Below are 27255 nucleotides of genomic sequence, written 5' to 3' on the forward strand. Positions count from 1 at the left end.
AGAAATACAGTGTTTCTATGAACATGGTAGAAACTGAGATATGAAACTAAAATCCAGTATAGTAAATAATTTGCCCCAAAGTCACACAGAAAATCAGAATTTTAAGCTAGATTTCATGACAGCCGAGTTTATCTTGACCTTAATTACATAAATTAACTTTCATTTGATAAATGAGTGCTTAGTTTCTCTACACAATATTCACCATTATAAAGAAAGTCTATTAGAAAGAACCATGGACTTTCTTCTGTTGAAAAGAGTATTTGGAGAAACAATGATGAAGCTTTGGAATCTCGTAATAACCAAGTAAAAATTTTTTTACAGGGGACATCAGCCTAAGATTTATTTCAAAATATAAGGAACAGGAATGCTTCGATTTTATTTTATTTGAGGGTTTTTTCCTTCAATCACAAAGATGTCAGTAAGCATAAAATCTAGATCAAAAGCAGAAAGCTGTTAAAAGCTAAGACACGGGCAAAAGAGTCAAAATTCCATTTTCTCTCTTATTCCTTGGAGGTGGAGGTCCTGATTTGAGAAACAGCACTCCCAAGTAACAACTAGGCCTGAAACGACTTCTAGGGAAAGGGCCATTTAACACTCCATGTCATTATAAGGAAATTAATTTCAGCAACTTCCATGCCATTTTCTCCTCCATTCCAAGCAAAGCTCAGCCAGAAACAACCACTTACTTGCTAATCCTCTCATTTTATACTCTCTGCTCTGATACATGACTTCTTCCTCAGGATAAATCCAAGAAGAGTAGGAAATAACACCACCTCTATATTGTATGCTTCACTTAACCTAAGCCCCATGTGCGCGGTTTCAACTGTATGGAATTCATTCTGATCTGAAAGGTTCTGCAAGCTTTATAAAGGAAAGAAAGAAAAAAAAGAGGCAAGGCTGATTACCTCAGAGTTGCCTTCTAATCTAATTTGTTAGCCATAAAGTAAAGCACAGTTTAGTGTAATCAACACATTTGAGTGTTTCAATTTTCAAAAGACAGACACATGAATCTATACCAAGCACTATCAAAGTCAGCATCTACAAAGACTGGCCTGGTTCCCTACTCCAGCATCCTTCCAGGCCACACAACCCCCAAAAATGAGGGTGCCGCAAGTCCCCTTTAACCTGTGGTCCCACGTAACAAACTCTGTGCTCCAATGCCCTGGATAGTACCTTGTGCCTCCAAAACAGGCCTCTGCACTAGTCTATCCAGTTTTACCAGGGCCTGAATTTCATTCCGAAACCCCAGCCCCAACCCTGGGGCCATACTATCTGTGAACAGACCTCTCTGTTTATCTGCCTGGATAGCACACGTTCCCAGACTCTGCGTCACCATCGCCCACCCACCTGCTGGGACACCATCTGCTGCACCTTGCTGGTCAACTCGGACTCCGACCCCCTGCCTATCAGGACAGCCTCCTTTTGCTGTCATCATTCTCTCTAGATGATAAGGCCACTAGCTTAGCTGGACTTTCTCCAATGGGCTAAAACGAGTTCCAATTTCAGTGGCCTCTTTCACCCCGGTGGGTATGTCCTGTTTTTAAGAAACAAACTAATCTGTCTTTCTACCACCAAGCTCTTATTCTGACATTAGACTGCTCTATGCACTACAAAATATTTCAATTTTAACAAGTTTCAAGCTTAATTAAAAGAAACTGAGAACTGTTTAACAGAGTTATGGGTGTGTGATAAGCTTAAAAAGATAGAAGTCATGTACCAGCCTGTACAAAGGAAACCTGATAAACAGTGGAATTTTTTCAGTGACACTCCCGAGGTGAAAAGTAATAATCAAATTCAGTTTTCCAAATAGACTTTCATCCAATAGCGCATTTATAAAGACAGAAATTGAAAAATGAAATAAATCAACCCTTCAGAAGGTAAACAAAATGTCTACACAATACAAACACAAGTTCCAAGCCCAGTTATAGAGATTGTCTCAGTCAATACAACTATGAGATATATAGCTATTTTGGCTATATTTTTAAAAATTCTTTAGTTTTGCACATGTGCCTTAATTTAAAACAAACAACAACAAAAAATCATTGCTGTTAGACCATATAGCCACTAATACTTTGCATAGAAACAATATTTTCACCAGCATCAGCTTAGTAAAGTTAAAGGTACACTGAAAACAAAGGCAAGAAACAGAAACTTAATGTAATCGTCAAACTGGAAATACTCATATAGAAATCAAACCCAATGAAGTCCAATCACAGTAAAGTTTTATTAAACAATCAGTCATATAGGCACTATTCTATGTGCTTTATAAATATCCATTGATTTAATCTCCTTAATAATTTTATGAGAAGAACTATTGTCAGTTCCATTTTACAGATGAGAACCTAACCTTGGCACAGAAAGAAATTTACCAACTAATAAATGGCACAAGTTGGACTCAAATTTGGTAGTCAATGATTTGACCCACTGCACTGTGCCATCTCAGAATGACTTGCTAAGACTCATGCAGCTGGATGGGGGCAAAATAAGGTCCAGAATAGAGATTTGACTTCCAACATTCAGTGCTCTTTCCACCAATTCTTCCATGTCATTTAAATATTCAGCTAGTGTCAGAAAAACTACGAAACGTCATGTGATAGACTAATAAATAGCCACAAGCAAAACAGCCAAAGAAAAATGATAAAGTACTGTTGAAATTACAACTTGATGTGATGTGATTAAGCTATGATATGCATTTAAATACCAAAAGCAAACTTTAGAGACTAACATATGGCATAATTTTAAGAAAAGTGGATTAAGTGGGCCCTCTAGCAGTCAGCTCACAAAGTTGAGCCATGTTCCACATGACATACAAATAGCATATAACCACCAACCAAACTAAACCAAAGAGGAGCCATCACAGATAGGCGATGTGGATATGACCTTGAGGGACATTGTCCTTTTAGCCACCTTGCAGCAACCATGCCCACACATGGAACGGTTACACACTGAACACTTTAATAATAATTGCAGCTAAAATATTCATGATGTCTTCCAGCAATCTGAAGATACACCACTTGAGACAAATATCAAAAATCAGCTCATGTGCAACTTTTGGACAATGACTTCATTTTCTCAGTAATGATATCCTTGACCTTTTACAGTTGTGTTTAGAAACAGCCAAAAGCACTACACTTCCTTTCCAATGGATTCTTACTTTTTGTGACTATAGTTACAACGTCTATGATATTTACATGGTAGGATAATAGGCTGACATTAAATTAATCAAAAGTATTTTGTTTTCTCAAGCATTTGTAAATTAGGATTTTACAGACTGAACTCATTTGTAAGATAATCAAATTACCATAATTTTTTAAGAACATAATCAGATGAAATTTGATACGTTTCACATGATAAATCTTTACTTTCAATGTACTGGGTTGGCCAAAAAGTTTGTTTGGGTTTTTCTGTAAGATCTTATGGAAAAAACACGAATGAACTTTTTGGCCAACCCTATATCACTTAACTTCTATAGACTACTTTAGCAATCAAATATTATTGCCAGCAGATAGTCAAGAAGACTGGTTTTATGTATCTTATAAATGTATAAAATATATTGGAAAAACTAAAACAAATTTGATACGAGTAAAACTTTAAAAATATTTGCAAGCCTTTTAATCCTAGGAGTTGTATTAGTTTAAAAGTTTAAAGTAAGTAATGAAATGAAGAATTATTTGTCCTAACTCCATGTAGGATAAACGATATAATTGCAAGACCACCTCACTATGAAGAACACCTGAGACTGGGTCTGGTTAAAGAAATTGCAGACCTAAGCTGGCACTAAAAACCCCTGCTTAATTAGTGAGTCAGTTCTCTGTCTTCTGTACAATCTTAGCATGCCCAAACCTTGCAGAAACAGCCATGTCACATTCATTAACTAGCCAGCTGTTAACAGGACAAGTATAGGGCAAAGGTTAGCTGACAAGCAAATGGAAGGAATGACTTCTAATCACCAGTGAAAACTGATTTACCTGGCCACATTCTGCTACCTAGTGGGACAAATGGGACAGGATACTTTATCCAGTGGAAAGAGGTGATAATTATATTTACCTGGGCAAAGAGAGAGCAATCATAAAAAAAAAAATTGATGCATTAAAGCTTCAGCCATTCTGAAGGCAGGATATCAGGCAATTTGGCCCTAGGAATCCATTATCTTACTTCTCTACATCTTTATTAAACATAAGAAACACCATGATGAAAAGAACAATGAACTGGAAAGCATTCTACATATATCTTATCCCATGCAATTGTTTGATTCTAAGATTTGGGCTGGTATTTCGAGGACTGTCACTAACAAGCTGTGTAGCCCAGAAAGTCATTTCTCCTCCAGTAGCCTTGTTTTCTTCACATGCAGGCTAATCCTCCATTCTGGTTTGCCTAGTTTATTTACATTGTCCTGACTTCCCCTCTGGCTTAGCTTTTGTCATTTTCAAAAAGTCCCGGTGTTGACAATATATAAAGACATAAATGAGAACGTTTTCTCCTCAGTCTTCCAGCAATAACATCCTGTCATCCACAGGCCCAATTTCGGAGTAAGGAAGGCCACTAAACGTGAATAGTAAACGTCTTATCAAAAAGCCCACACAGGGCTTCCCTAGTGGCGCAGTGGTTGAGAGTCCGCCTGCCGATGCAGGGGACATGCGCTCGTGCCCCGGTCCGGGAAGATCCCACATGCCGCGGAGCGGCTGGGCCCATGAGCCATGGCCGCTGAGCCTGCGCGTCCGGAGCCTGTGCTCCACAATGGGAGAGGCCACAACAGTGAGAGGTCCGTGTACCGAAAAAAAAAAAAAAAAAAAACCCACAAATTTCACCTAGGAGAACAGAGCTAGAACTATATATATGTATATATATATATATATATATAACTATATAGATCTCAAAAACACAGTGTCGTGAAAAGCAATGATATTATTTTTGTAAATTTTAAAAACACAAACCAGGACTAAATATTGGAATGGTTGCATAAATATGTGGGTGAAAGTATAAAATGGACGGGAACAATACACACTAATTTATAGATGCTTCTGAAAGGAGACTTAACTAATTGTGCCATTTTATTTCTTTAAAACGGAAGACTGAGCAAATATTATAAAATGAAATGTGTTAATTCTGAGAGGTGGGAGCTGATTCTATTCTTTGTTCTTCTTAGCATTGTTTAAATGTCTCAATATATAAATTATACTAATAAAACACAGAACATGGATTACTAAAACTTTGAGTCTAAGAGTTAAGTGTAAAGCTGGTGGGCCTGACTCCCTAGAGCCCCTCATTGTGTTGTCTTCAAGGGAGCCCTTCCCACATCAACGATCTCAATAACAGATCCAAGAACATTTTATCTTCAGAGATGAGTTAATCACCAACTCTCCATCCGCAGCCCCTCACCATTTTATGTATGAATTCCTTGTGCTATTTTTCTTCCTAGTGGTACCAAGCTTCTGGAACCATCTCAGGTACCAGAGGTAGCCTGTTATAATTTCAGACAGCCATTCCTTTAATTAAATAAAAATATGTCTTTCTCTGATTCCCATCCACTCAACCTAGTTTTGCCTTTTCAATCATACAGATGATATTCCTCATATAATTGAAGAAAGTTATTAGCATGTCATCCCTGAGGACCTTCCCAAAGCATTAAACGTCAGCCACTCTTGATGTGACCCTCCTTGGGTCTCCTCATGGTCCTGTAGTCAGTTTTTCTCTGTATCTCTAGATCCTGCAGTTTACAAACCCCAGGGAATCGCAAAGTCCTCAGCATTGCACCCTCAGTGCTCACAACTGGCACAGAGTAAATGGGGCAAGTGCTCAATAAATACTGAATGAAGGAATGAGAAAATGAGTTTTGCAAACACTATGAACATTAAATGGCAGCTATTTTCATCACTAACAATTAGTGCTAAACTGTCAATGACCACCTCCTTTCTTTATATATATGTTTATATTTCTTTATATATACTTGTATGAATTATAAAACTATCTGGTTGAAATCCTTTACTCTCTTGGATACTGTAATTCAAATTCAGCTGACCTTTTTAGATGGAACAATCCTGACTTCCATGTCATTATTTGGTCTTCTCTAGAATTCCATCTTTGAAATTTGCTCTGTGTCTATAGCACAGTATCCCAGAATGGGCTTCCCTTTTTTAAGCCTTTAAACAGTAGTGTATTTAGAATACTAGTCAAAACTTGCTGATTTATTAATTCTAACCCCCAAAAAATCAAGAAAAGAATTTTCAAACACAGTGCTAGGCATGCCACTTGAGTCTCCTTTCTATTTGTATGTAAAAAAGTTTTAATATGTCTCATAGTCAAGTCTATCAATCTTTAATTATGGTTTTTGCCTTTGATGTCATATTAGACAAGATTATAAATTATTCAACTATTTTTCAGTTATATCTCATTCTTATTCTTCAATTAATCTGATATTTATCTGTATTTTGTATAAATAAAAGATTCAACTTTACAATTTTTCCTAACAATAACTAATTATTTGAATTGTATTCTTATAATAATACCTTCTCCACCAACATGAAATTCTGTGTTTATTATATGTTACCCTTATATGCTTAAGTCTATTTGGGGAATTTTCAAGATGATTTAGCCTCTCCTAAGTCTCTATTTTAGTAAAAAGTAACATACTGCCTTAGTAATAGTAATTTTATAATATGTTTTAATACTTGGAATTACAAGTTCTTTCTTCATTATTCTTCCTTTTCAAAAATTTGCTTTTCCCAGTCTGTTCATTCCTCCAGATGAATTTTAATAATCATTTTGCCAACCTCTCCCTAAAAAATCTCTTTGTGGTTCTATATGGAATTGCATTAACTTTATAAATTAATTTGGGGAAGCTAACATCATTACAATATTTATTATTCTCATCCAGGAATACAATACCAATCTCCATTACTGCTAATCTTATTTTGTGTTTCTCAACAAAATGTTATTTTCTTCATTTAAGTCTTGTACATTTCTATTATAGCTTACTCATAGATATGGGATTTTTTTCATCATGTTTTCTATTTGTAGCTCTCATAGAAAAGTCGATTGATTTATACACATTTATCTTTTGTATGACCACTTAACTGAAGTCTCTTATTCTAAAAGTTCTCCAGTTGATTTTCTTGGGATTTGTAGTAAATTCATACACACACACACATATATGCGTGTGTGTATATATATATATATATACTTTTTTAAGGAAAAAAGATGTCATCTCTTTTCTAATAATTGTGACCTTTGAGACACAGCATATGATAGGATTTAAAATGAAAGATTCATGAGTTAAGCCACTTGAGTGCTTATTCATCTCTACCACTTATTAGCTATGTGACCTTGGCCAAGTTACTTAGCTTCTCTGGGCCTCAACTTCCTCATTTGTAAAATGAGAATTATAGTAGTCAATATTCCCTAGGATTGTTATGAAGATTAAATTAATTAATATTTGTAAAGTATTTAGAACAGTTTCTAGTATATATATTAAGAAATTTTAAAATGTTAGTCATTTAAAAATTTTTATTGCATTGGCTAGAATTTATAGAATGATGTTAACTATAAGTGATGAAATAGGGCATGTAGTAAGTGTCTACAGTTTTTCTGTTTTTTCTGCTTTTTCACAATTTAAAAATATCTCTCTATACCTAAATTACTATGTTGTATATATGCATGTTCTTAAAAGAAATATAGCTACATTTTATCAAACGTCATTTGAAATCTATTAGGAGGTAAAAAATAGCAGTTTTATTCTTTAGTCTATGACTATGAAATTATAATAAATTTCTCAATATTGAACCACGTGTACATTTCTAGAATAGACACGATTTTCTTGTATTATTTTATTTTGTTGATTTCTACATTCCTGTATTTAGTATTTCAGTGAATTTTTGTGATTTTCTTTTTTGTGCTACTCTTTTTAGTGTTTTTAATTTTTTTGTTTTTTAGTTAACTGTTTTTTTAGTTAAGTGCTTTTCATTAAATGAATCAGAAAAATGTTTCATCTCTTTTGTAAAGTTCATAGAGTATGGGATAATATGTTCCTTAAAAATGTATATTTTCAACCATCAATTATAAATACCTGATGCAAACAAGATACTTTGCTCATCTAAACAGAGTATTTTAGCTCCTGCCAAATCTCCCTATCCAAGCTGGTCAAGGACATAGGCTTAAGCATCAGACAAAATCTGGCTCAAATCCTAATTTCACCACCCACTAGCAAAATGTGTGCACTTGGCAAGGTACACTTTTGTATCAGGGAATAACTATGCCTTCTTTAGTTTTCCCACACAGTTATCGTGAGGATTATACGAGATTATGTTTATAAAGCACTATCCACTCCACTCACGATAAAGACTCGATTATTTTATGTTAGTCTTAATTTTCTTTAAATACAAAATTAATGTTTACAAATGTACTTGCTGTTTTTTCTTAGTATGGAGATTTCAATTGTTTATATAGAAATATAAATGCTTTTTGATACAATTTTTTCATGACATTAGTTCATAATAAAAGGTAGATTTCAATTAAAACATGTTATTCTCCACTGACACAAACTTAAAAAGTTGACAAGAAAGTAGTAAAATGCTCAGATAACAAGAAAATGAACCCACTGCCATTGTCTAAATGAAATCGCAATGGGTTAATAGGAAAACTGTACTGGTTTTCAGAAAACCAGGCAATGAGCCTAAACCAAATGTAACGTCTTCCACTCTTTCCTGTTCCCTTGGAGCTTTGTTCTCATGGGAATCCAAGAGTGGGAGGAGGCTTCCCACAGGCTGAGGTTTACTCCATGGTCTCTGATCTGCCATCTTCACTGCAACAGGGGAGCAAATCTCTCACTCCAAGTGGGAAAACACAGCCCTGAGGGACTGGAGGGGCCTCAAATACATCAGCAGCACACAGAAAACTGTTTCTCAAAAAAGCATTAGAGATTTATGTCCACCAGTCAGTGTCATCAAGACTATTTACTTGTATGTATTGATAACAAAGCTGTCACTATGGTCTCTAAGGAGATCCGTATTAGGTGCGTAGTAAGTTTATAGGATCTGATTGGTAATACTATAAGCTTTTCTTCTGTGTTAAAGGATATAAATTTAAAACATTATTTTGGTGGGCTAGCTGCCTCCGTTGAGAACAATTTAAAATAAGCTCAGCTAAGAATGTAAATACCAAACCAAGCTCAGTCTCTGTACTAATCACTGGCCCCTGGCAGACACAGTATGGAAATGCCTAGCTCAAGTTCTTGGCATGCATGCTATTAATTTGACATTAACAATAGACTCTATGGAGCTTCCATTTAACCATATTGATCTGTTTTCTAAAATAAAAACCTCCCACTTTATACCTTTTCCTTGCTGTCCTCTGGCTTTATAACAACAAAGATATTTTCAGGGACACCCTCAATAGCAGGATTGATGGATCAAAAGTGTACCCACCTCTGTCTTTTCTGCCCCCTGTGTGGCCTCAATAACTTGATAGCTTCCAGCTCCCCCCAGATTTCTCGAGTGCTTTTTCAGTATACCATGACCCCTGAAGGAAACAAAAGGAAAAAAAGATGTATTAAGATAAACATCCTCCTTCCTTGTCTCTTTCAGGAAAGAACAAATGGTTCCTTGAGCAACAACATCCAATTTAATGACAAAATGAGACACAATTTCAAAACAACGGTTCATTGTTATTTTTTCATTCCTCATCCTGATTTCTTTTATACGTTTCAGACTTATAACAGGAGCAGGATAAATTTCCTTGAGTAAGGAAATTTACTCAGCAGTCTCATAAATGAGGAGTGTGTTTCCTCTTATTATTTTGTTCCCTTTTCAAACCCACCAATTGTATTCTGATCAATCTTTCTTGTGTTTTGCCCCAAGACTGTGTAACACAGGCAGTCAGAGACATACCTACTAAATAGTAAAATCAACAGTATAGCAAAATATATTTTTTTCTTCAGCTTTTCAACTTTCCATTGAAAATAGTTTCACTAGCTGAGTGACAGCCTTTCTCAGATGTGTGACTTTAAAAGCCATAAATCCCTGCTTTTGAATTTCAATGCCAAGGAGCAAGGACATTGTTTTCCTCCATTATATAATATGGAGATTGGAACTCTGCAAGAGAAAATCCACCCAATAAAACCTGGCCCACACATAATGCCTCAGCATCAAAAGGTAACTTGAAATTTTGCTATGAATAGGCATCTGATGCACTTGCATGGTTTTCCTGTTCCTATCCTTTTAGATATTTCTATATCAAAAGCCCCCATTTTAAAACTAATAATACAGAAACCAACTGAGTTATTTTCATTTCCATATATACTCCTGAAGAGGTGGCTACAACCGATCGCTGGGTAAACCAGGCTCCCTTTAACTCAGGCACTCTATATATTTGAGCAGACACATAACAAATGCTTAGTCGTCCTAGATGAGAGAGCCATGTTTCTTTCCTGTTATGGAAATCATCTGTTCCTTTTTCTATAAAGCGTGAAGCCAGGAATGTCAATATTCCTATGCTTGTATGTGCTAACTTTACTAGGGTAAAGAGCAGGAGAGAGTCTAGTGCTGTTTGCTGTTTTCTTCTCTCCTTTCTATCTAATAAACCACCAAATTCTGTCTATTCCAGGCTCAACATTGTCCTTGAACTCACTCTTCCTTCCAATTTCATTCCCACAGGCACCATCAAATTCCACCCTCCTCACCCACACCTGCCTCCATCCCATCAATTCTTACAGAGATTATGATATCTCTCACTAGTCTCCCTGGTTTGAGAAACACCCCTTCCAGTCCATATTCTACAGCCCACCACTCACGTTGGGATAATAACTGAACTTGTGATTGGTATAAAACCCAGGAATTATACGTGGTAGAAGTATTATTTCACCATGATTCTCAAAAAAAAGTCTTTTTCTCCAAATGCCAATAGCATGTTAGCCATCTTTCAAGTTCATCTGTAAATAATTTCATTACTGTTCTTTCCTCTGCTTCCCACATTTCCTTATAGCTTACAAGTAAGCCAGTAAAAGAAAGTCCTCAGGGCTTGTAACACAGAGGGAGAAGCACTGAACTCAGTTCTAGTTCCAGCTCATCCCTGTATCAGCTGTTGACTTTGAGGAATCATCTTTTTTGTAGGTAAATGACAGAGCCTTGCTTATCAAATGGGTTGGAAATATTTACCCTATCTCTCCACGTTGTTTTGGGAATCAAGAAAGATCACATACAATAAAATACACATATGCAATGTTATTTTATTACTCTTCCTGAAGTACTACAAAAGCAAAAAATGTGTTTCTTGTGTTTAACACTAGATTCAGTTTGGGGGTCCTAGAAAGGTAGCTGTGATCACACTCCCAAGACTTACAGCTTCCTTTTGTGATTGTGATGGTCTAAAGAGTTTTGTTTTGGCTTGCAAAGGAATAATAAAATACCAAAGGAATCATACTCTAGCATATTTGGATTCCCAAGACATATTGAAATCGAAAAGAGGAAGAAAAGGAAAAGGGACTCAAAACAATGACAAATCTTAATTGGCTGAAACTGCCATTTAATTAAAGTAACTCAACTGTCACTTATGGCACAAATGTTAATACAATCTCTTTAAAACCCAGCTGAATCCTCCAGATATCACTGGACACTTTGCAATAGGAAATACAAGCCCATGCCCTATCACTGTATTGTAGGTTTTTAATTGGAGAATGTATAATGTGTACAACAGGATGAGTTCATTTTGCTTCTAAAGAGGAAATAAAAAATATCAACCTGAATATCACTTCACATATAAGCAGGAATGTAGCCTCCGTTTAAGTAGGTTTTATTTTAGATTAAAAAAAACCCACCAAAGGCATATATTTGAACTCATGCATCTAAACAGACCAATGAAAGTGTAGAAATTAAGTGCAGAAGGGGAAGCAGAGAATGGTAGGAATAAAGTCCACAGCTGTGTTTTCTTAAAATCCGGTGAGAGGAATGTTAATCAAAGTTCACAAAGTTTAAATTCTCCTTTGAACTGCATAGGTATAATCAAGTAAAGAAACACAACCCTCACTGAAGTATAATTTTTTTATTTGAAATTATTGTCCCATATTAAGAAGGTAAGTTTGTTCATTCATTCATCCAGATACTCAAAAACCAATACTTACTGATTAGACTTTGTACAAGATGTGATAAAATGTGCTGGTTTGAACCCCTTGGCCACATGGGGCTAGCAACAAATACCAAAAGAATTGCACAAATAGGCCATATTAAAAACTTCCTGTTTCTTCCAACCAGAATGCATATCATCCCCCTGTGCTCTCACTAGTAGGCTCTGGGCCATCCTTAAAAGCCCAACTCAAAGGTTGCTGCTTTTGTAAAGCTCTTTGGAACTGCACAAGTTTGGTATGAGTCGTAACCCCTGCCCCTAAATCACTTTGTTCATAACTCTCTGATGCACTTATCACGGTTGACTTCACATGACAGCTCTGTGTGTGTCAGTCTCCCCTAGCGGGCTGTGAACATCTTGAATGGCAATTTTTTATTCATCCATCTACAGCACTTGGCACAATATATTGTAGGTACTCAATTAGTGATTATTGAATGGAAAATTCATACATCTTTACTTGCATGAGCAAAAGGTATAGAATAACTTTAAAATGAAGAGTTGCAAATATTTTACACTTATTCTTGCTACATGTAGTTCTAAAAAGATGAATTTATACCATGAACTTACACCTTTGTGAAAACATGGAAAATTCATGTATTTATAAAAGCGGTCACAACCAAATTAGCATTATTCTCTTCAAATTCCTTTATTTACTTATTCTTAAGTTTCCCTCTTCTGACCCTTAGACTAGTATCCTCTATTTTTTCCTACTTGATTGATTTGTATATGCTTGGTTTCTATAATTGTGATAGCTTTTAAACTAACCTACTAACCAGATCCTTGGCAACTGCTACATTTTCAAAAGCTTTAATAGCTATTGTATATACATAAAATTGCAAATAACCTGTTTTACCCCTTCCATCATTCAGCAAATATTATTACCTACCATGTGGTAGATGCCACAGAGAAAACAAAGACCCTGTTTCAGGGGACAGAGGGTTACAGCTAGAGCAGGTGATAAGAAATTTACAAAAATGACCAAAATCAGAAATCTATCTAAGCGCCATATCTCTAATTTATCTAAAATTATTAATTAAAAAATTTTTTTGAATGAAGCCTCAGTAGCTGAAGAATGAATTAAGAGGAACTGTTGAAGATGACTAAGAATCAGAAATACAATCATGTTTCAGATTCATTTAATACTAATAGTTAAACATCCTGTCTGTCTCCTAAGATTCAAGTCAATGCCATAATCATAGGCAAAGTAAAATCAGGTTTTCTTGTTTTTTGATATTGAGCTGCATGAGCTGCTTGCAAATTTTGAAGATTAATCCTTTGTCAGTTGCTTCATTGGCAAATATTTTCTCCCATTCTGATGGTTGTCTTTTCATCTTGCTTATGGTTTCCTTTGCTGTGCAAAAGCTTTTAAGTTTCATTAGGTCCCATTTGTTTATTTTTGTTTTTATTTCCATTTCTCTAGGAGGTGGGTCAAAAAGGATCTTGCTGTCATAGAGTGTTCTGCCTATGTTTTCCTCTAACAGTTTTATAGTGTCTGGCCTTACATTTAGGTCTTTAATCCATTTTGAGTTTATTTTTGTGTATGGTGTTACGGAGTGTTCTAATTTCATTCTTTTACATGTAGCTGTAAAGTTTTCCCAGCACCACTTATTGAAGAGGCTGTCTTTTCCCCACTGTATATTCTTGCCTCCTTTATCAAAGATAAGGTGACCATATGTGCATGGGTTTATCTCTGGGCTTTCTATCCTGTTCTATTGATATATATTTCTGTTTTTGTGCCAGTACCATACTGTCTTGATTACTGTAGCTTTGTAGTATAGTCTGAAGTCTGGGAGCCTGATTCCTCCAGCTCCGTTTTTCTTTCTCAAGATTGCTTTGGCTATTCAGGGTCTTTTGTGTTTTCTTACAAATTGTGAAATTTTTTGTTCTAGTTCTGTGAAAAATGCCAGTGTAGTTTGATAGGGATTGCATTGAATCTGTAGATTGCTTTGGGTAGTAGAGTCATTTTCACAATGGTGATTCTTCCAATCCAAGAACATGGTATATCTCTCCATCTATTTGTATCATCTTTAATTTCTTTCATCAGTGTCTTATAATTTTCTGCATACAGGTCTTTTGTCTCCTTAGGTAGGTTTATTCCTAGATATTTTATTCTTTTTGTTGCAGTGGTAAATGGGAGTGTTTTCTTAATTTCACTTTCAGATTTTTCATCAGTAGTGTACAGGAATGCAAGAGATTTCTGTGCATTAATTTTGTATCCTGCTACTTCACTGATTAGCTCTAGTAGTTTTCTGGTAGCATCTTTAGGATTCTTTATGTATAGTATCATGTCATCTGCAAACAGTGACGGCTTTACTTCTTCTTTTCCAATTTGGATTCCTTTTATTTCTTTTTCTTCTCTGATTGCTGTGGTTAAAACTTCCAAAATTATGTTGAATAACAGCGGCAAGAGTGGGCAACCTTGTCTTGTTCCTGATCTTAGGGAAATGGTTTCAGTTTTTCACCATTGAGGATAATGTTGGCTGTGCGTTTGTCATATATGGCCTTTATTATGTTGAGGAAAGTACCCTCTTCCAAAAATGGGCAGAAGACCTAAATAGACATTCCTCCAAAGAAGATATACAGATTGCCAACAAACACATGGAAGAATGCTCAACATCATTAATCATTAGAGAAATGTAAATCAAAACTACAATGAGATATCATCTCACACCAGTCAGAATGGCCATCATCAAAAAATCTACAAACAATAAATGCTGGAGAGTGTGTGGAGAAAAGGGAACCCTCTTGCACTGTTGGTGGGAATGTAAATTGATACAGCCACTATGGAGAATAGTATGGAGGTTCCTTAAAAAACTAAAAAATAGAACTACCATACGACCCAGCAATCCCACTATTGGGCATATACATTGAGAAAACCATAATTCAAAAAGAGTCATGTACCAAAATGTTCACTGCAGCTCTATTTACAATAGCCAGGACATGGAAGCAACCTAAGTGTCCATCAACAGATGAATGGATAAAGAAGATGTGGCACATATATACAATGGAATATTACTCAGCCATAAAAAGAAACGAAATTATTTGTAGTGAGGTGGATGGACCTAGAGTCTCTCATACAGAGTGAAGTAAGTCAAAAAGAGAAAAACAAATACCGTATGCTAACACATGTATATGGACTCTAAAAAAAGAAAAAAGAAAATGGTCATGAAGAACCTAGGGGCAAGACAGGAATAAAGACACAGACCTACTACAGAATGGACTTGAGGATACAGGGAGGTGAAAGGGTAAGCTGGGGCAAAGAGAGAGAGTTGCATGGACATATATACACTACCAAACGTAAAATAGATAGCTAGTGGGAAGCAGCAGCATAGCACAGGGAGATCAGCTCCCTGCTTTGTGACCACCTAGAGTGGTGGGATAGGGAGAGAGGGAGATGCAAGAGGGAGGAGATATGGGGATATATGTTTATGTATAGCTGATACACTTTGTTATACAGCATAAACTAATACACCATTGTAAAGCAATTACACTCTAATAAACATGTTAAAAAAATTAGGTTTTCTAATAATTAAAAATGTAATGCTTGAATTGTAATATTGCTTTTACATAACAACTTGGCAAAGTTGACCAAGAGTCTTTAAAATGTTGACCAGCTTTGACCCCACAATCCCACTATGAAACTCCCTTGACCCTTTAGGTCCCTAGGATAACCCTCTTTTTACTTTGTTTTTGCTGCTGCTGGGAGAGGAGAAAAAAAGATTTTAGCATTCAATAAACACCTGTTCTGTGTCATGAGCCTTGCTAGACACTTTGCATTTCATTCCACTTAATCACAGTTAATCTTTGTTTAAAAAAAAAAAAAAAGAAAAATGGACCTTTTTCAAAGCTTAAAGATGGTGAGATACCTCCCTAAGGTCACACAGCTAGTAAGTCACAGAAGCAGGGTTCAAGTTCAGCTCTGTCTGACTGGAAAGCCTGCGTGATCCACTATGCATCATTGCTTCACAATATTCCTGGACTCTTGACCTAGTTTTACATACAACTTTTCACCTGTATTATTTTTCTCATGACTAAACGGCAATTCCTTGATGCCTTGTATCTCAGAGCTCTAAGAAACATGACTTTTTTGGAGAATTGATCAAAAACAATTCACTTATTCATTTCCTCTATTTTTTCTTTTAACCATTTCCTCTTCCTTCACATCTCATATACCAAAGAAAATATACCTCACATCTCATCCTGAAGAGAAACAACTTCAGTGCTAAATGCCTACTGAATTTTTTTCGCAAATTCACAGAATTTGAATGGATATAAAAAACTTTGATTTAAAAGGTTTCTGGCTGTGGACTATAGACCCAAAGAATAAATTAAACAGACTTTGTTTAGTAAAAGATTTCATAGTTTTCACTCTTTTTCATTCTCTCATTATATCATTATAACCTAAAAACAAGTTTGTTGTGAATACCGTTTCATGTTGCCCTCATGAAATAATATGGCGCTCAAAGTATAGCATAATGATTGAGAAGCAGAGTTTCTGAAGACAGACTTTCTGATTGTAAATCTTTAGTGTATACATCTGGCCTGGTTACTTGACCTTTCTGGGCAGGCCTAGACTTCTCCACATGTAAAATATCCATAATAATAGTACCTCTCGTATACAGTTGTTGAGGAGTTAAATGACATACTAAATTTAATTTGTATAGAACAGTACCTGGCACATACTGTGCTTAATATGCTTTAGATTTATTAATACTCTTATATAACAAAGATAAATAGAACGCTTATGATATGAATGATACATATGATAAAAACAATAAAAAGTTCACATTTAAATATTAAGCAGCTTTAAAAATAAGGCATCTTAAAAAACATTTAAATTTTCGTACTGTTGGTATACTATCTCAGTTGTACTCTAATTGAATGGCTTAGACACATTAGTGTGTGTGCATGTACATGTGTAAAACAAAAATCTGTGTGCAATTCTTATAAGGAATTTTTAAGTTTTCAAGTATTTTTTTCAAAAAGAATATAGGTCCCTCAAAGAGTGCAGACCCCAATGCCAACAAAGAAACCTCCCACTTTGTACCCAAAGCCCTGCTTCCTGAAACCTTTACAGGCAAACAGTTACAGCACAAGGCCAGAAATACTGAATGAAAAAAGAGGGAGAGAGGGAGATAAGAAAAGATTACGTCACTTCTATCTAGCTGGCCAGTGTTATTTATCTGTGATGGATGTTCATTCCTCTGCTTCACACTTTAGCCTTTCATGCAGCTGTGTGTTATTCCAAAATATTGAAAGAGCTCTATTTTGGCCGTTAAAATATGTTTCTGGATCTCCAGGAAAAGGTTTACTTAATATGGGCAACTTTAAATCCTAAAAGAAGAACTTACCCTTCTTACAAGAGCTGATTAGTTTTGACATTTTATCCACTCTCCTGAAGAGTCATTTATGGGCTATGTTAAATATTAAAAAATAAAGTAAGATGTGGTCCTGGTGAATCTTCTACAACAGAGAGAAAACTCAAAGCAGTATCTCAAATATTAGTAGCAAGTTCTTGCATTGATATTGAGTCAAATACTCTGCCATGTAGGCCCACTTGACCAGATCGGAGTTTAGCTTGTTGGTTTTTCTCAAATATAAATATTTCCTTGTTAATAGGGAAAGTTACATATTCCATGAGGCATAAAGAAAAATTACTTTCCATTGACCCAGAAAACTTACCTTGCAACTATGCCTGAAGGAGAAAGGAACTGGAATGAGAGTATTTGAAAAAAGAACTCTGGCTGCCACAGCTACCTACCTTGCTCTAAGTTCATGTTTAATTAAATTTACATCAGTAATTCCATAAATTGCTTTCATGTTCATAGAACTTAAGTTATCATCTTTGATTCTAAGGTCAGACACTTACTGCTAACAACGCTTGTGCCTCTGAGGGAGGCTTGGCCCTCTGCCAGGCTGTTCTGCTTCTCCCGTGGAGATGGGCCCACCACGACTATACAACTCCATGAAGGACAATGGGACACCACCAGCCCCCTGGTTGCTCAGCAACAACCCATTATGACTGCTCCTCTTGGACTACTAGGCAACAGCACTGAGCCTGACCCAGCTGCTCCCAGGCACTGCCTCTCAAGAGGGCCAGGTTAACAGGCGGCCAAGGGCCCTAAGTGACTAGTTACATAATCTAACACATTTCTCAGGATGCTCTCCAACTAAAAAATCAGAGCAGAGTTAGTTCCTACCCTGAAGGGTACCCTTGACCGTATCCTTAATTTAAACTCTACCCTTGAATCTTTAGAGAAGCTGACAGAAAACTAATGCATCAGAGTCAAAATCTGTGGCCAAAAAAAGTCTATTAAAAAAATCCCACACACATACATAAAGGAGGCCATTCTTTTTTTAATCATGTTTAAAATATGACTTTCAAACCTTTCTTAATTTCAAAGAATTTTACTATTTACATACTTTCTGTTAACAGAACCCCCAAAATGGGGAAAACATATTAAACCACTTACTTTTATGGTAAGACTGTTCCTTAAATAGCTTAACACATAATTCTAGGTATAGCAATTTCTAGGAAAGATCTTCAATTCTTATCTATAGTTTAACCCACATTTATGTCTTATTAGTTCTAGACTTTTAACAAAAAGAAATTTGGCATATTTTTCCATCCGTTAGCTGACCTACCTTTTAGGACAAGGGCAACAACCCAGTCAACCAACCTAAAAACTTACCCACACATGGAAACATGAGTCCAGCCTTGTTCCCGTCACCTCTACTGTCACTTTCCTCTTTGTTGTGGAAAAAGAGATGTGTGCTCCAAGAGACGTGGACTCACAGCCAGTCCACCATGGTACAAATACAATTCTACTGCTCCACTTATTCAAAATCTTCAGTAAAGTCCAAGCAATTCACCGTGAAATGCAAGGCACTTCTGAATCTACTTCCCTTTGAATTTCCACCCATATCTGCAGCTGTCCAATATACTGATCTAATTATAGTTCCCTAAATACATCACACATTCTAAGCCTCTTTCCTCTTCCTAGGACATATTCCTCTTTGCCTGGCAAACTAGTGGTTATCTTTCAAGATCTAGCAATAACATCACCTCTTCTGAGACACTGTCCCTGGTTTTAGAATTTCTTATAACCATTTCTGAGCATCTTCTACCTGATTCACACTGCTATAGCAGCATTAGTCACACTGTTTCACAGTAATTTACTTACTCAACATTAATCCCATGTCCTTCAAGGGCTAGGACCTTGTTCTGTTCAACTTGGTCTCCTTGGTGCCTGGCATATTCCTTTGCATTAAGAAGCTGTTTACACTATGGCTTTATTAATGATTAGAGAACAAAACTCCTAGGCAAAATTGTAAAATAGATGAGGAGTGGGCATTATTAACCTCTTAATTAACCAGGGATGGGTAATAAAGCAATTCAAATCAAAACAAAAACTTAATCTCCTGACTTCTGGGCTGGTCCTCTTCCTAAATTATGATGAATCATTGAGAGCAAATAAGTAGATAACTCTGCAGTGATCCAATCCATCCAGTAATATGGCTAAAATAATCAGATTTCCTGTGTCCCTTTTCTTTTTGCGGTACGCGGGCCTCTCACTTTTGGGGCCCCTCCCGTTGCGGAGCACAGGCTCCAGACGCGCAGGCTGACCGGGCATGGCTCACTGGCTCACGGGCCCAGCCGCTCCGCGGCATGTGGGATCTTCCCGGACAGGGGCACGAACCCGTGTCCCCTGCATCGGCAGGCGGACCCTCAACCACTGCGCCACCAGGGAAGCCCCTGTGTCCCCTTTATTATAATCATAATAACATGAAATTCAAGGGAGCTACATGGTCAGGTAACCAAATCACTAAAAGGTGGTCTGGAGCTGGTCTCAGGGAAGATAATTTCCCATTCAGATTAGCAACTCTTAAAGCAGTTTTTGCAGGAATCTTGGTGCAAGTAAAGTAGGGAAGAGAGTAGAAAAGAAACCAAAAATTTTAGAGCTAAATAGAAAGCAAGAAAAAGCTATTCTAATTTTAAAAACCTCCTAAGAAATACTTCACAAAACAGCACTTACTCAACATCTGTCTCCTGCAAAGCACTAATTTAAAAAAAAAAAAAGGAACATGAGCAAACAACACACAAAAGCCCACAAATGCAGCAGCCAAGAGTAACAGCATGAAGCCACTCAACCTCTTACTTCACCACTTCAGTAGCTAAAGATATAGGCCTCCATTTTCAAATATAACAATGCTTTTATGCTTTTTCTACAACTTCTTAGGTTCACATATGTGTTTATCTAAGATACTGTCAAATTTTTGATATTAGCAGTAATGTGATTGTCTAAAATAATCCATGCAATCCAAACTCTAATCAACGGACATCTAAATTTTTAGCTTATCTGTGTTAAGCGGAGAGGGAATTCTTAGTCTATTACAAGTTTGTGGTTCTAAATACCCCTAAGTCTGTGCTTCATCAAAACTAGGAAACCTGCACCCTTGGAAATACCAGAATGTACTCACAACCACATGATAAATTTTGTTTATCAAAGGAGTCTTATTGACAGTATATATTTAAAGCATGTTTTTATACTAAAACAAAATGAACACATTATAGAGTGCATAATGTATACAATTATGTAAGTTGAATATGAAATGTCAAAGAAACTTTGTACTTTTCTATGGAGCACTGTGAGTTATGCCTCTAGATTTCTGGGAGTTCTTTGGTGGAAAAGCATGAGAAGCCCTACTCTAGGGGATTCCCTCCTAGATGTTGAGGAAAAGATTACTTTCATGTAAAAAATATACATCACCTTGGCTCTAGCATACCAAGACCACTGAACTCAAAAGGTGCTACCATACTTAGACATACCATTACTTTTTTTATTGGAACTTAACCTTTATAACATCTTTTTTATTTTGAAGCAAAAACATTTTTCTCTCCAACAGTCCTAAATCTTTCTGCAGGTACCCCACAGTACCAGTCTAAACTCCTATATATGTAAGACCGTCCTTCAAATAAACATAATAGTGACAAGTAATGGAGGCGTACTGGATGCCAGGAAACGTGCTGGGTACTTGACAATCATTAATCAAAAAATAAAACTGCAGGTAAATAGTATCATCTTTATTCTACAAAAAAGAAGAAGAAGTAGATGAAGAGGAGGAGAAAGGGGGAGGGGTTAAGGGGAAGGAGAGTGGGAAAGGAAACAGTTTACAAAAGGATAAGTGACTTTCCCAAAATAGCACAGCTCATTAGGAGCAGAGCTGAGCTCTAACTCCAAAGCTTGTGCTTGTTTTTCTCTTTCTTTATACATCATGTTATACTACATTTCCATGCCCACTTTCCCAGGTGTTCATTTCTCCTAGTGAAATATCTCCATTTTACAACTATTCCTTCCATCACTTCTGCAATAACAGACCATCCTGATCAATGTTCCTGTGTGTGTATTTATTTGTAAGAGTAAAATATCCCGAACAATTTGGCCACGGAAGAACAGAGTTGGGCCGTCACTTCCTTTGCTCTGGATAAGATACTGCTATTGATACAACTTAAAAATATGCTACCTATGTTGGACAACCACTTGCCATTATATTGCATTGGCCATAAACCAAAATTCTTTAGTATTGTTTTAACAGATTCTGCTAATAACCATTTCTTCTCTAACTGGTTTCTTTTTTAAAATGTATACAACTCTTGTATTTACCTACATATAAACCACCTGTCAAAATAAATTTTTATTCATAGAGTCATAGATTATATGACTCTTTACTACTTTCAAGGATAAAAATTAGCTACCGGGGCTTCCCTTGGTGGCGCAGTGGTTGAGAGTCCACCTGCCGATGCAGGGGACACGGGTTCGTGCCCTGGTCCGGGAAGATCCCACATGCCGCGGAGCGGCTGGGCCCGTGAGCCATGGCTGCTGAGCCTGCGCGTCCGGAGCCTGTGCTCTGCAACGGGAGAGGCCACAGCAGTGAGAGGCCCGAGTACCGCAAAAAAAAAAAAAAAAATTAGCTACAAATTTAAGTCCAAAGTTTTCATCCCAGCACTTAAGATTCTTCACTACAGCCTCAATGTATCTTTCCACCCAGCCCCTAAAATTTCCACCCAGCCCCTAAAATTCTACACAGCTCTGTCTCACTCTTTTCTGTATTTGTACCTTTATTCATGCTGTCCTCTCAATCAGGAATGCTTCGCCGACTCATTGAAATTTTATCAGTCCTTCAAGGACCATCCCAATTACTACATTGCCTTTAAAGTCTTTCTGATTAATTTCAAAGTTTATCTTCTTCTTTGAAACCCCACAGCTTTTTTTTAGTTCTGTCCTAGTACCTATTACAGTCTGCCTGGCAGGAAAGGTATGTATATTATTTTCTCTTACCTCCCCCAAACAGATAGAATCCTAAACTTCTTAAAAAAAGATGGAGTCTCATTCCACTTTGCAATATATCACTAAACACAGTAGCTGAATCCAGGAGGGTGCTTTTTAATAGATGTTTATTTGAATTTTGTTAACTATTCATCTCAAAGACGCATGTACTGTGTTCCAAAATTCATTAAAAACTTAAATAAGGAATATCTATAACCAACCACAGAAAAGAACCTGAATATCAATGGGTACATATAGCACTAAAATATGGAATTATAGGCTCTGTTTAGAATAATGCAGGTATTTTTTTTCACTGTGTTGATCTCATGATGAACTGAAATCGCACCATTCATATTGGTGCAATCATGTTGACAAAAACTGAAATCTCAAGAGATTAAGAGACTTCTTCAGGGTCACATGACTAATTAAAAGCTGAGTTGGCCTTACAACAAAGCTTTCTAATTTCTAGCTTAGCTATTTTTCTCTACTATTATCATCCAAATCATGTGTCGATATGTTTTCATAAATATTAGCTGCAAAAATAGTTATGTAAGAGAGAAATATTCTCTTCTTTCTTATATATTAATAATCTTCAAATTATTATTTGTACAGGTAGAATTTAAAATAAAATTCATTAATGATGATTAAAGAGGATTATAATACACAAAATTTATTTATACAAATCTTACTTATTTTGCAACTTAACTACAAAGACAACAGTCAAGAGTCAGGATATTAACAAATGTTGTTCAGTCAAAATAAATGTCATAAAACCTATGTCGTAAAACCTATACACTAATAATATTCACAGTCTTTACTTATAAGCCAGTCCTACAGATTTAATCAGAGCCTGTTTATGCCTCTGGTTTGTTTTTAACCTCTTGTCACCAATTTAGAGGACAGTAAAAATTCTGCCTGCCCAACATCCATTTCCCCTTGAGAAGCCTTTCCTCCTATAGTCACTGCATGTGATTCGTTGTTTCCGAGAATGAAGTTGAGACTCAGACCTGACATATCCAAGCTCTAAGTGCCCTGAGCCACAGTGACTGGCTCAGAAGTGATACATGACACAAACCTGCCTCAACAGGCTTATTATTACATTTTTCCAACCCAGCAAATGCTTAAAGACTGGGTTTGTGGTGCAAGTTAGTCCACCTTAGGGCTGGTGCCAAAGCTACTAAGTGAAGACACTTTTTTCTCTTTGAATTTAAACTTGAGGAGTTAGGCCTGGAGCTGTTGATAGCAATTTTGTCACCAAGCAGAGCTTGAGAATGAAGCCAAGTTGAAAGAGAGTAGAGCCAAGAAGTAGAAGGGAATAGGGTCCTTACAAAATAATGTGAGCTCTAGATCAAGCTGTGACTGAAAGCTGGGTTACATAAATCTGATAAATTCTCCCATTCTCCTTAAGCCAATTTGAAGTGGATTTGCTGTCATGAGCAACTGTAACATTCCTAACTAATGCACTCAGGTATCTGACTTTCTCAACCCACAACAGATTCAAAAGGTCATAAAGAGAGTGAACAGTAAGAGCTATTACATACATCAGATGAAGTGGCAGCTTGCGGTTTGAAAGTGATGATGAAGACAGGTAATATGTAAAAAAAGAAAATAAGGAATTTCAAAAATGTGGAGTCTTTTAGTCAAGGACTTACTCCACATATCATCCCGGGAAACCTCTCAGTCCCAGGAAAACCAGGATAGTTGCCGTGCTATTTGGGAGCACAGAGATTCTTGCAGTGATTTGCATAAACAAGAAGATAAGGGGTCATTAGGTCACAGAGCACTCAAGGCAGGTGGTGGTGAGGCTCTGAGGTTGCTGTACTTGTAGGGGAGAGTGTGGTAAGCACACAGAATTCTTAGGTTCTCCACTGACTTGTACTAATTGGAAATGTGCAATCCACTGAGAAACATCTTACTCCAAGCAATCAGAGCATGGAGAGTAAAAAATAGATGGATCAAAGAATCGGCCATCCCAATGAAGCCAAAGGACAAGTGTAGGTGTGAATCTTTGGATTGGTGTAAAAAAAAAAAAACAAATATAGGATGCTATGCCCAGAGAGTTTCAGAATTTGAGATTTTAGGAAGGAACAATTTCATATGATAAATCCAGGTTGTGACTACAGAAGGGGCTGGGTGAAAGGAAGTAAAAGAGAAGACTACCGCTTGAAACTGTGGAGGTCACAAACTGAGAGGCTGTGGTGTTGGGTGTAGACATGAAGTCACCCAGATTGAGGACAGGAGACAGGTGGGAGAAGATGACTGTACACCTGTTGCTGGAGTGTTCACTGAAGGAGGGGTTTGTTCAGGTGGTGAGTAGATCACAGGAATGAGCAATGGTAGTTGATAGCATAGCCAGATGGCTCAAAGGAACAGGAATGAGTATAAGAGTGTAGAGAAACAATGGTCTACAGGTGGGAGGGTGTATGGAGGGCATGTGTCCCACTTCCCTACCCCGAGATTCATGACCTATGGAGTAATCAGCAGTCTCCAACAGGAAGGACTCACGGAGAAGTGGGATACCCCTGGGAGAGTCAAGATTCAGGGCTAGAGAAAAAAGTGGAGGTTAAGAGGAGTTTACTGGGACTCAGCAGGTGTTCCAGAGGGCATGACAGAATGGTTTTGAAGGAAGAATAAAAAGCAGAGATTAGGTCAGGGAGACGCAGCACAAAGCATAACAAAGTTTCAAGGCAGAGAGGAGAAATGAGCAGACAAACGATAAAAACAGAGATTTGAAGCATTAGAAAATTAACTGTTTTGCAAGGCTAATACAATTACATGTTCCAAAACTGGTAACATGGGAATTTAGAAAGAGCTAGCAGCTATGATGTGGGATGTGGAATTCCTTTTCCTCCTGGTATGAGGTGGTGAGTGACAAACGTGGGTCAAGGAAGTTTAGGGAGGCAATTGAAGAGCCTGCAGTCATGTGCAGGAATGGTGGCCAGGAAGGCATGTGAGAGGGAATTCTGTGGGACTTCAGGATGATAGGGCGAGTTATAACGAGGTGGGCTCCAAGGAGGTGCAGGGGCATGGGATGCTATTTCAAATCAGTGGGGAAGGAACCAATGACAGAACAAATGAATTTGAGACAAGACTAGTGATGAAAAAATGTTAATAATAAAATTAGATTACCTACTTCATCCCCTACTAAAATAACTTCTAAAGGATTAAAACTTTAAATTAAAAAAGACATCAACAGTACTATTAAAAACATAGACAAATATGTTTAAAGGGGAAAGTCCTTCTCAGAAACTATGCGAGGAGAAATTGACAGCTTTCACATCCACAAAATTTAAGGATTTTACAAAGCAATGCTCCCTAAAACAGTTAATGGCAAACAAACGAAACTGATTAAAACATTGCAACATAACAGACATACAAAGAGTTAACATCCTAATGAATAAAAAGCTCTTGAAACAAACAAAAAAGGATTAAAAACAGGCAAAGAATACTAAAAAGCAATTCCTAAAACTAAATCCAAAATATCCAATAAACATACTGACTAACTAAAAATATTCGGCCTCATTAGCAATCAAAGAAATACAAATATGAGGTATCTTTTCCTACTGATTTCTAAATTTAAAATTTTTAAACAGTATTAGTATGTTGGTAAAAATTTTGAGTATAAATTGCTGCAGGCTTCCTGGAAAGAAATTTTGCAAAATGTGTCAAAAATGGTTAACAAGTGCATATCCACTGACCTAGCAAGTCCATGTCTAGAAGTCTATTCAAAGAGATTAATAAAACAGCCATGTACAGTGTATAAAGATCACAAACAGAGTTGTCTACTATGGTACTGTTTATACAACCAAATTTGGGAACATTCTGCATATTTGCCAATAGGGGTTAGTTAAAATTTTAATAGAACACTATGTAGCCATTAAAAATATGATTTAGCACCTTGACAAGATATAGTAAGATGAAATACTAAGGGAATATGATATATCACTTTTCTTTTAAAAATCTACATATATGCAAAGAATTTTATAACTAATGGTGGAATTTAGGTGGACATTATTTTCCTCTTAATGCAATTCTGAATATTTCTGATTTTCACTGCAATGTGTATGGTCTCAGAAACACTATTTCAAAACTTTAAAGTTTAAAACTTAGTGGTATTTTAAGTGGCAAACATTACCTACCCAGAAAAATTACATGTGGAATAACCCATTATAATGTAATAATAGGGAGCTGACAAAAGGATGAGACTGAAAGAAAAAAATCACCTGATTATATTTTCACATCTGTGATTCTTGGTGAATAATTTATAATAGCAAGCATATATTGTCCTTGGAAAAACTGAATTCTACATTTGAACATTGCCAATATTTAAAGCAATGCATTTTAATGATGTTTTCCTTTTCTTATTTCTGTGTTAAACTGATGATTGCCACAGGGTCCAGCAAAATTAAAATGTGGCCTAACTGGAAAATTCTGTTTCATATCCTTAAGAGCTGAAATTTTATCTAGCCAAAAACTATTTCATGGGTCACTCTGAATAATAAGAAAAACGTTATTTTTTTAAATTTGCTCTTCCTATTCATTTGTATTCTGGTAATAATAATTTTAAGAAGAAAAAAATAATTTACAAACTGCATACCATTATTACATTAATATAAAAACATTCTTACAAATGGACAAAGACTGGAAGATACTCAATACTGAAGCAATTATGTTTGAATATTAGAATTGGAATTTTAAAATCTTTCAGTGTTCTTAATAGTGTGATGGTTTTATGATAAAAAATATCTGCAGGAAAGAAGCTAACTAATAAAGTAAACTTTTAACAATCCTTTTATAAGATAATCTGAGATGTCCT

The 27255-nt window shown here is 36.4% G+C and overlaps 1 protein-coding gene across 1 annotated transcript in view; it reads right to left on the bottom strand.

Moving 5' to 3' along the window:
- PKIB (cAMP-dependent protein kinase inhibitor beta) overlaps positions 1 to 27255 on the bottom strand; it is a 106566-nt gene that overhangs the window by 73057 nt on the left and 6254 nt on the right. Inside the window, exon 2 of the mRNA XM_032651930.1 lies at positions 9420 to 9513. The gene's annotated coding sequence lies outside the window, so the exon portion shown is untranslated. The remainder of the gene's footprint in view (positions 1 to 9419; positions 9514 to 27255) is intronic.

Source organism: Phocoena sinus, chromosome 12 (genome assembly GCF_008692025.1).
Source record: "Phocoena sinus isolate mPhoSin1 chromosome 12, mPhoSin1.pri, whole genome shotgun sequence".
Lineage (NCBI taxonomy): Eukaryota > Metazoa > Chordata > Mammalia > Artiodactyla > Phocoenidae > Phocoena > Phocoena sinus.